The following is an 11548-nucleotide window of genomic DNA, read 5'->3' as shown; positions in this document are numbered from 1 at the left end:
CTTCGGTTATTGCTCTAGCAGGCAATTTATCTGAATAAGCAAATAGCACCATGCTCTTTTCCTTCAGCTACAGCTGATTCAGATCCTATTAGTGTCTCCGACTACTTGAAATTGCTCTTTGTTGGATTCATTGCCTGGTGCTTTCCTGCACGCAAGCGTAGGGGCTGATGCAGTTGAAGTACAAGACTTTGGCCTCCATCCCCAGTGTTCCTGACAGAGAGGCTGAGGTTGCACATAAACCCGTCCTCATGCATTTAGATGTCTTCATCAGCAGAGAGCACCGTTTGGGAAAGAGACATTTAAAAATCTCTTTGTTGGGTTTATAGGTTCTTTAAAGCCACTTAGTCATTTGATAGCAGGTTAAAATTAGTCCATACAAGATGAGGCATCAACACAGTCTTTTCCCAAAGCTCCTTATTAGCATTGATTTTTCAGTCAGGAGAAGAGTCGAGTGGTGGAAGATTAAATTAATGATACTGCGGTTTGTACGGTTTGCCTGGAAATGCCTGGCATCTTGTGCAGCAACTTTATCACGTGGTTTTCCATGATACAAAACCTGAAGATTCAGCAACAAGAACACAAAAAGGTCATTCCCATTTTCAGAGTGTTATTTTGACTGGGATGAAAACCACTTTTTCCCTCTGTCTTTTGTTTCACTAATAGTCGGTGGTTGACATGCCATGACCTTCGTTATTCAGAACTTCATTTAGATAATTTCCTGGTGATTGTGGTCGTTGAATTAATGAGCGTACTTAGAAATAGTACATTGATTCTTTCAGAAAAATCCAGTAAGAATTGTAGGTTTTGTTGTTTATTTTTTTTTAAAAGCCACATGTGAAGGAATGCTCTGCAAAATGGTGTGCTGGAAGGATGGGATGTATTCCTAGTCCTTGTGTCTCACTGCTTGGCTGTTGCAGACAAAAGGCCTTATGCAACATCTCATGAAATTAATGGGACTTTTTCCCCTGGCATCAGTGGGCAGGGGGGCAGTGTGATGGGAGGAAGCAGCCTGGCTGAGGCCCTGTACTCCTCATGCTCTTGGGCAGACAAGGATCCATGTGTTGGCACCCTTCAGTATATGCTGGAAGGAATTAGTTGTTAAAGAGATGAAGATAAAAGGGTCTAGAGGGTAAGGAGCTCCTCCAAGCACTTTAATTTCTGGGAAGTCATTTTGTCTTGAGCTAGTCAGACCTACCTTGAATGATGCCGAAGCAGGAGTCTCATCTAAGCTTTCTTGATAGAGAGTGAAAAGAGACAGGTGTATGTCCAGTTTGATCCATCCTGTCCTAACATCATTAGATAGACAAGATTAACATCTTTCTGCAGGTATCTCTCTCTCCCTGAGGCTACAGGGAGAACCTAGGTGGCTATGTTTATTTCTTAGATAAGTCAGGTTGTGTGAGATCAATCCTGTTTTTTATTGCTGCCTTTTTCTGAAGGGCCGCACTTGAACCAGCACAGGTGTATAGTATATATTCATGGCACGGACACTTGAGTTGTAAGGTGTCTGTAAGACCTAGGAGGTCACAAAAGTCTGGCACAAATATAACTTAGCATTTTCCTTTTTTTTTTTCTCTACTTTGGAAGCAGCAGGGACTGGGTAGCCTGAAGTCAGTGTACCAGTGATGTTAGGTGATTGGACCATAGACCTTTTTTGAGAAAAATCTGCAGACCAGCTTTTTTTTGCACAAGTGATATCACCAGAACTGTATTCTCGTGCAAAGCTGTAATTACAGACTTCTTAAATGAGAAACAATGATGACAAAAAATCAATTATGAGCTTTGTCTGACAATTGACCAGTCACCAGCATTCTCCATAGACATTGCCAAATACCTGGTAATAAGTGAAAAGTCCTTTTTTGGTTGGTTTGTTTTTCCTTGAAGCATTTCACAGACCCATTTCCAGTTCCTTGCAGCCTACCACTGGTCGGTCTGTACCTTACAGGCTGCAAACCACTGGTTTAGCAGATATTTGGGAATTGGACCTATGCATCCCATGGGAGGAGGCTCTTAGAGCCTATGGAAGAACTGATGAGGTGACTTCTTTGAAGGAGCAGGCCTGAAGGTGACCATGGAGGGGCTGCAGTAAGGAGCCAACTCTGTTTATTAACTGTCAGTGGGGTGATGGTGCGCTGAACCCAATGGGGTGGTGGCCTCTCTGGAGAGATGGGGACAGCAGCTAGGGTGAATTACAAGCAAGGAGGGACTGGAAATAATGACTGCATCTCCCCTTTTATTTATTTGTCTCCAGGCTCTCCCTTAGAGTGATGATGTAAGTTTCCAAGCCCAAATTTTGCCTTGTGGGACAAAATGTGTTCCAAGTATTTTTTCTTGGGGTGCTAACATGCCAGGCTGGGGTCTTTGAGGAACATGTGACCACCTGTTTTTGCAGCTTCATTAGCTCTCCTTCTGCCTCTCCCCAAAACCATGTGTTCGAGCACTACAGGAACATCATATCATCAACGCTGCAGCAGCCAGTTACTTTATCCTATTTGATGCCATCATTTCATAAATAAGATCAGAAAACGGCACTGGGTCATCCTGTCCTGACTGAAGTGATTAAGCAGATCTGTGCTATTAACTGCAGTTATCTGCTGAAAATGTCAGACTGCCTGCCAAGATCTTGCCCTGAGTTAAATAAGCATCTGCTGGCTGAGGATTCAGACTCCGGAGTGGAGGCGATCGTACGTAACTGCAAAATGAAAACCCACAGATCAAGCAGCCCCCTTGGACCCCTGGGTCCTGCATCATGCTGCCCCTCGGTGTTGTGGTCCTGCACAGAAAACTCATGTGCCCAGCAGTTTTGTCCCAGCTTTATGGGTTCTGTCCAGCTGACATATCATGTAGCTGACAGTTGTTTCTCTGGAGGGGGGAAGAAGTTCTGAGGAAATTAAGTATTATTTTAGAAAGACAGGACTTTTTCTGTGTGTTCACGGTATTAATTCAGTGGCTCCCCCAGACATCTGGCAAATATTGTGGCTGTGTCTGAGAGATTTTGGAGAAGAAGCCTTGGCACTGACATTAAATGCAGCACAAGAAACACGAGAGGAGAAGAAATTGCTGCTTTAAGGAGGGAGAACGTTTGCAGCATTGCAAAATGGCACAGGGAGCTTTTACTGCAGGCTGAGATGGGATTAACATCCCTGCAGCAGTGTTTTCAACTACCTCCTGGTTGTCTGGAGGTCGTTCAGGAGCTACCCCCCCCTGCTGCGGCAGTGCCGGCCGTTAGCATTCTTCATCCACAAATGGATGCTGGCTCACATGTCGGCTCTTTAATAGTTCCCTTTAGGATCTCAGGGCATAAAGCATTAGGAAACTTGCAGTGTTGTAATAAAAGTCACTGGGGATGTTTGGTAAAACAAAGTATTAGAGGTTTTCTTCTGCATAAGTAGTCTGTGTAGATATATACATGTGTGTGTATATATATGTATACACGCACACGTTTGCTTCAGGTTAAGTGCATAGACAGAAAGTCAGGGCTTACCAGCCTTTCCTAGGTTAGGGAAAGACCACTAATGTTCCTAACACATGAAAACACAATTGATAGTGAATTTTGTGTATTGGTTTTTATTGTTTTCTTAGGATTGCTTTGCAGCCATATGAGGACGCTGCAGAAGTGTAAATGAAGAGTCTTTACAACAGAAAAGCCTTTTACACTGGCAGTGGGAAGGCAGGACTCCCAGTTTTTATTTTTCTTGGACTTTTAAATGTTATCTTGCCTATTTCACTAAACCTTTCTGCACCTCTGCTTAACCTTGTTGCTACAATGGGAATTCCTCTGGTGCTGGGAGGCTGCAGGAAGCAGACCAGACTGGTGGGACAGTAGGAGAAGGACGATTTGTGTTGTTTGGCCAGTGCCGGAGTCATAGCCTGTCACTGTCCCAGGACGTTTGCTATATTTACTATTAGCTTTGCTTCCAGTGGAAGGATTCAAAATTGTGGGTATTTGAAAGAGTGTGTTCACTTGCAGGCAGTTAAAGAAATGGCATAAGGTCATTGTCACTCAATTCCTGAACATGATTTAATGGCAAGGTTCAGCCAGGTTTGCTGGGTTCAACTTCTTGTTTATAAGGGTGTCTGCCTTAGCAAAGAAAGAGCATCTCTAGGAGCATCACAGCAAGAGCGTCTCAGCTTTAGAAGAAAAATTGACCTTGGGACCTGGGAAGGATGGGGATGGTAGCTCTTCCAGTCCATCTTGTGCTAAGGGCAGGGGTCTCCCACACAAGTCCTACAGGATTAACCCATCTCTCCAGGCGAGGATTTTCCATTTGTGAAGGTAACAGTACTGAGCTGTGCAGGACACATTTCTTTCCTGCTACTTCAGTGCTGTGCTGGGAGAATTGGCCCTTTGTGGGCTGGTGTCAGTGGCTATAGGCATTTCCCCTCTCGACATGCTGCAGCCATATGGACACAAGGACACACGCCGTTTTCACAGCTGGTGATTTTGCTGCAGCTGACTTTTTTTCCCTTTAAAGTTTTGATTGCCTGAGATAATACTCAGGCTCAGAAGCAGGGTGGCAGTGATGTTCCCTTGCTTGTTGGCCATAAGAATTTATTTGCTTTTTTATCACCCACCCTTGTAATACCTTAAACGCAAGGTCAGGACAAGAAAAGATTAAAAAGCCTATTTTATAGGCTCATGTAAATACCAATGCCATCAACGGCATTATCCCGGCAGGATGTTAGACCTCAAATTCTTATATAAGGTTTTAAAATAAATTCCCCAAATAGGACATAATTCAAAATCAGTTAATTTTCAAATTTATTTTGTTGAATATTTGCATAACTTTGTTGATATTCACAGGGTGTGAAAACTGTTGTGTCACATCCTCAGCTGCTGCAAACTGGCACCATGCCACTGAAGCCAAAGGGGGAACAATAATTTCCATCAGTTGAGGTTTTTGGAATCGTGAAATGGTGAGGAAGGGACACAAATGGTTTCCCCTCATGCCCCATAATGGTGTACAACTTCTGCATGGCAGGTTTATAATTTTCTTTTGCTACTTGGCAGTTTCAGTCTAACCCCTTTTCCCCACTTCTTCCTGCCAAAAGTGAAATACAAGAAATGAGTCAGGTCTCCTTTGCTCTGCATGCATCGCAAAATTGGAAATAATGTTACTGCATTCTAGTAATAGTTGGTGCAGATTTTTTCCATCCATGGCATATGGCTACTTTGCAGGCAGTTGCAGAGGGCTGCCAGTGGGATCCAAGAGTACTGAGTGTGTTAAAGAATGTAATTCACCTCCATCACAATTTGGGGTGACAGATGTTGTTTTGCAAGATATTACAAAGAACCCCAAAGTTCACTGGGAAATGGGGTCACCCTTCTTGCGTTAGGGGTTTTAACAAATAAGTGTGCATATATATGTGTGTATATATATATATAAAAAAGTTGGGGTTTTTTTTCCTCTTTCTCTGGTTTATCATGTACATAACATCTCCCCTAAAGTTCCTGGAAAAACTTATTTCTTGACCATGGAATTACTTTAACCATGTATTTATTTTCTTAAAGACATCCACCTACCAATTATTTTTTGCTGCTTCCTCCCCTCAATTTCTTTGCTTGCCACAAACAGATTCATTCCCAGCCTCTAATATTAGTGATATCCAAGGGTAAGTCTGAAGTTGGTGCAAATTTGCCACGTTTTCACTGACTCCTCTGGGGAGAAGGAAGGGAGAACATTATGCATGAGCTGTGAGTGTCCTTTAGCCAACCATATAAGTAAAAGTGCTTTATGTGGGCCCAGGCACTGCAGTGATGGAGCACAGATGGGGCTTTGACACGTAGGCATGGAGCAGGGAGCAATAGGGGCTCGGATACCAGGACCCTCTGCTTTACCTACAAGGCTGTATTGCACCTCTCCTCAGTGACAAGTTCTCACCCCTTTCACACCAAAATAGGTGCTGTAAAGGGAAGAGCAAAGCAGCCTCATTTGCTTCTCACAAGCTGCCAGTGTCCTGCATGTGGGACCTCCTGAGGCTGGGCAGATGATGGGGAGAGGAGATGCCCTCAGATGAGGTCAGGTAGAGGGTGAGGCCAAGGGAAATCTGCTTTTCTTCAGCCTCTCTCACCTGGTTGAGCTGAGCCACCTCTATTTCAACTGTTTGAGGTTTTGTGACACAGTGAAATGTTGTGAGAGACCTGGAAGCCCTCCAGGTATCTCTGGTGAGGAAAAGCTGCAGTGGTTGCATCTCCAAGCTCAGGTTGACTTGGGGACCCACCAGAGTTACAGACATGCTCAGCTTGGTTTGCATAAAGTAATGAGCTATTTTTCTGCATTCAAATCATGTGTATGCCATATGCTGTGGATGAAGAGAAGGCAGGTTGTAGTGCATTGAAGTATAGCCTTTTCACATGCTTTCTTCCCTCCTCCTGTCCTTCCCCCAAGCCAGGAGTCTTTTTCACTCTCCTGCCCTTAACTTGAGCTCTGTAGGACACCAGCTAAGGGAACATACGCTCTTTGTATGGTGAATTAGTGAGTTCAAATGGTCACCTTACACAGCAGAGATGTGTGGAAAAGAAAACCTGTGTCAATGTGAAACATGTGTGCGCCTGTCCAGAGGATGAGGCATCTGATACATAAATCAGTGGCAGGGAGGTAAGGAGAGATGTGTGGGTTTGGTAACAACTGTCGGACATATAGTGCATTTCAGTCTTTTTAATCTTAGGTCTCCCAAGAAGATCATATTTTTGACTTATGTGTTTTCTCTCTGGCGCTGACCAGAGTTTAAAGCATCCAGAAAGTCAGCATGTTCCCATTCCATGTAGTCTTGTGATTCCCGGTGATGCTCTGTGCACACAAGCACCGTCAGGATCTGCAGGGTACCTGTTTGGGGGAACGAAGGAAGGCTGCAAAAGCTGCCCGAGAGCTGTGTCTTGCCTGCCCCTTCAGGCTGGTCGGTTACTTGGAGTGTGTTGATGCTGCAGTGAGTAGGACATGAGGAAATTCAAAAACTGCTTATCTTTACTGGAAGCATTTCCAGCAAAGACATCTGAATGTGTCTCAGGGGACGACACAGAGAATATATTGTCCTGCTCATATAAATTGCTCCTTTTAAAAAGACTCAGACTGAACTCGCAGTAGTTCTAGACGTCGGGCAGGGAGTTGTCCCATTGCAGTAAAATCTGCAGCCCACTAAGCAGCTGCCTGTCTACCTAGGTGCAGGCAGCTCTTGGGAATCGTGTTAGTGTGGGTCTGAGATCCAAAACCAGCTTTGTGACTGAGCCTGTAGTTTGCAGGATCTCCTCTTCCCTGGTGTGATTTCACATTAGTTATTGCAGCTGTAGCAGGTGTGGAGGCTGAGGAGAGCCGCAGACCAGGGGTGCTGGCCTTGCCCATGGAACCAGGCTGAGGCAGAAAGAGTTGGTCTAGGTCAGCGAGAAAATAGATGGAAAGAAGCCTGCCCATTTAGCCTGAAGACAGCAATTCCATCTGACATTTTAGAAATGCCTCCCTTTTTACCCTTGCACTATCTGCATTAGCAGTCTCCGAGCATTGCCTTCCAGGCTGAGGGACAGGAAAACTGTGCTGAAGCAAAATGCACTGTGTCTTCTCCCACACCACAAAGATCAAGCAGGTCCTGCCGAGACTCTCCAGTTCCTGTTTACGCCATACGTGACGTTCCCAATCCCTTCAGCACTCATGGTATTTTCTGTGGCTCTTTCTCGATAACTAACTCCAACTGGCGCAGCTGAGACATCAGCAAGATGAATCCATGGAGCGCAGCCAGCTCTTGCTTTTATTTTGCACTTGTGTTGCTGATGTCAAGCCTTTGAACAAGGCCTGAGGCCCCCACTACAGCACAGGGCAGATGAATACAAGGAGGGGGTTCTTGTCTTGTGGGGACAACAAGAGTCACAAGATCTCCAACGGGATGCCAGACTACAAGCGTTTGTTGTGGTCCAAGCCACTGCTTATTTCCTCCAGTGACGCAAACTTGTGTCAGTCCTTTTTGGTGGTTGAGCGCGTGCAAAGGGAGATGCTAACCTCCCCGGCATTTCTCCGCTTGTACATGTGCACGTGTTTGCGCAAACCCAGAAATGACGGGCTTGATTCAAAGATGACTGGGTGGGGTTGTTTGGTCTGTGGGCTGCTGGAGGCCTGAACCAGGAGCTGTTGGGCTGGAAATCTCCAGATGAAGATCTGGAAGGCGTGTGGGGTGTGTAGCACCTCGTGTTGCTGAGACCAGCAGAGGCTGGGTTTTAAACTTCTCAAGCTGCAAGCAAGAGCTTCCCAGCAAGAGCTAAACATTTGCCATAGATATCTGTAACAGATGTGGGAAAGAAATAGCATACTCTTAACTAGCCTATGGTAATAATCATACCCTCCTGCCAGTAGTGTCCAATGCAATTGTTTACAAACTGGTCAAAGCAGAGATTAGGCTTCTTGATTGCATGACATTGAGTTTGCCTCCTGCTCTGCAAGGAGAAAAGAAAACTCTTCATACTGAATGGTGCCTACAGCTTTAGGACCTATAAACTATCTGCTTGTTTGTTAAGAACAATTATTTAGTCCTCAATATCTCAGCAGCCTCTTTCCCATTTAATAACAACACTCTTCCTCTCTGATTTTGCTGTAGTTTGTTGTATGCTTTTTTGGGGTGCACTGCCTTACTGGATGTTAATAGCTGAAAATTCACCTGCATTGCACGTGCAAAAGGATTTATCATTTCCAGAATATTCTGTAGAACTTACTATTTTCCAGGTGACACTGATCTGTCCCTTCCTGTTCCTGACATTGTACAGCTCCTTGAAAGCATCACTCTCTTCCTGTAAATAAGAGCAATTCCCACTGTGCAGGAGTAACAACCTGTACAGAAAACCTTTCTGTTTTGGAAGAAAAAAGTCCTTCTCCTCTGTGGAAATTGAAATTTTAGCACATGTAAGTTCTTCCAAAGGAAATTGGTTTCTTTTTGTTTTATAATTTTTTGCTGTCTTTCCATGTAATGGAAACTTGCCCAATGCTTTTCTAGTTTAAATGATTTCTAGATGCTACAGCAGTAATGAGATTTCCTTGGTTTTATTGTGTTTTATACAGACAAGTGCACACAAACTGAAGTTCTGAGCTGACATCCTCAGCAAGACATAAGATAATTTCAAGAGCCTGTACCTAAGCTAAAATATTTGGCTGAGGTATTTGGCTCTGCCATCTGCAGCTGTGGGGCTCCTGTGCAGAAGGACTCCACGATGCTGAAGTGGATATGGCTATGTCTCAAATAGCTTTTCCAATAGGAACCTTTGCTCTTATATTTGGGAGAATGTTTCTACAAAGCCAAAGCACCATGTGCTTTGATTTGCCCTGATGTGAGTTGGAAAATATAAGTAGAATTAGTGAAAACATTTTTCTTGCCTGACTGATAGTTTTCCACACACACACTTTAAAATATTGGAGGTTTACTTCTTTAAGTCTCAGATCTGATGCTTGAAAAAAAAAAATTATTTGATTCCCAGAGGGTATAAAAAATGGATTCTCTGCTATTATAAGTTAATTAAATTACATATCAGACTGGAGTGTTACTACAGGTGCAGAAAGCTTTTATCTGCTTTCCTAACTTCTCCAATCTTATTATCTGGCATGACAAATTTCCTACAATTGACCTAGCAACATTCCAGCAGCTAAGTATATGGCCAGTCATTCTGCTTAGCAAAAATCGGCCAATCCTTTTTTTAACATGGAATTAATGAAGTGATGAAAATTTACATCAGCAAAGGATTTATCACAGTATTTTACACACAGCTTTACTACTGAATTAAAGACATTGAATGGTTCCATAAATACCAAGCATTGTTGATAATCCAAGACTTGAAGTCTTAATTCTGCCACTTTATAGTTAAGCTGATAGAAAATAAGCATGAAAAAGAAAGATTTTTTTCCCCCCTTTAGTTCAAAATATGCTTATTTTGGTGCTCCAGTAAAGAGAAATTATTACTTGAGCAAAAAATACGATCATGCTAATTGGTGATCTAAGAAATCTAGGGTTTCTAAGCAGAAGGTTTTCGTTGTATGCAACAAAAAGATACTCTGGTATCCCCAAAGCTTTTCTCTTTTATCTTTGCATCTTCTATACAGAGTAGTCAAGTGTCAAATGCTAATATGCATAAAGCCAAATGGGCCAACGAGTACTCCTCTTGTCTTCTTCACTGACCCTGAAGTCTTTATTTCACTTTAATGAGTGGAAGCCAGAAGTAATTCATATGGCCTGACACCTGGCTGATCATCTATAGCTTAAATGAGACCTTGAAGAACATGAGTATCCAGAAGGCAAGAACCTGTGTGGTCATTGTGAACCTACCCAGGAAAACTTGACAGTCCCAGAAATAGCATTCATAAAATATATACTCAGCAATTATTAATTTTTTCAACTGAATGGGAGGGTGCTGTGGGGTGTTGCTATTGTACACTGTTCCCAATTCTTTCCTAGTGTGTTTAAAAACACACCTGGGTTTGTGCTCTTACCTTTGGATGTAGGTGTAATCATTGGAAGAGTGAGATCACACAGGTGGGCAGTGAGATAAAAACTGGATGCTACCTGGGCTCTGATTAAGCCAGATCAAGAGACAGTGAGTGCTTCTGCACTAATAAGCAAAGCCAAGTCCCAAATGTCATGACTAAACTCTTTCTTCTTGTTTTCTGCCAAGCAGAGAGGGCATATCCAAACAGTCCTGAGAAAATACTGTTCCCTGAACCATACCCAAATGTCACCTGGGAGGAAGATGGTTGGCACAGGTCAAACCATGTCAGGGAGCCCTCCAGCACTTCCATGGTGAGGGCAGTCATGGTTCAGTGCTCAAAACTCTTCCCTGACCAGGGTTCATTTGCCAGTATGGATGCAAGTTTGCTAACCATAAATACTGATTTGGGGCAGGAGGCAGGACTGGGCATTGCAGTCATTCAAAATCGGTGCGTATGTTCAAGGGCTTGCTTAAGAATATACTTAGATTTTATGACATGTATTTCAATGTCCCTGGGAAGTCTTCATTCAAGGTCCAGATATGGACTATTTCTTGGTTCCAGAATGATGCTGATATGATGCCCAAACATGCTGTACCAAAAAAGACCAAGTCTTTAATATTCAGAACAACTGAAGGATTGACCTTTTTCTTCCTGTTTCGGGTTAGTGGTTTAAAAGACAGAGGGACTGAGAATTGACAGCCTCTGTCTTGGTGTAAAACCTCAGCATCAGACCCTTCATCTCTGAAACAGACACAAAAGCTGCCTCTATTTCAACAGGTATCTGGAAGGGGTATGGGGATGAAAATGCTTATTGCAAGCTCCTTCCCAAACCCCCATCCTGGCCCCTGAATTTGTAGACTCACTGTCTGTTGGCAAGTCACTATTCATCATGATTTCATAGGAAAACAGGAGATGGGATAGCTTTTTCATGTGGTTTTTTTTTTATCTTCACAACTACCTAGGAGCAATCAAAAGTGAGACCTACATATATCTGTTCAAAAAGGCTGCTGTTAACTTCCCTTGGAGAAGCACTCCCAGCTCTCGGCTTTTGCAAATGTGCTTGTGCAGATCCCCTGCTGTAAACAGTAGAAATG

This window comes from Haliaeetus albicilla, chromosome 3, assembly GCF_947461875.1.
Source record: "Haliaeetus albicilla chromosome 3, bHalAlb1.1, whole genome shotgun sequence".
Taxonomy (NCBI): Eukaryota; Metazoa; Chordata; class Aves; order Accipitriformes; family Accipitridae; genus Haliaeetus; species Haliaeetus albicilla.
This window is presented reverse-complemented; position numbering follows the sequence as displayed.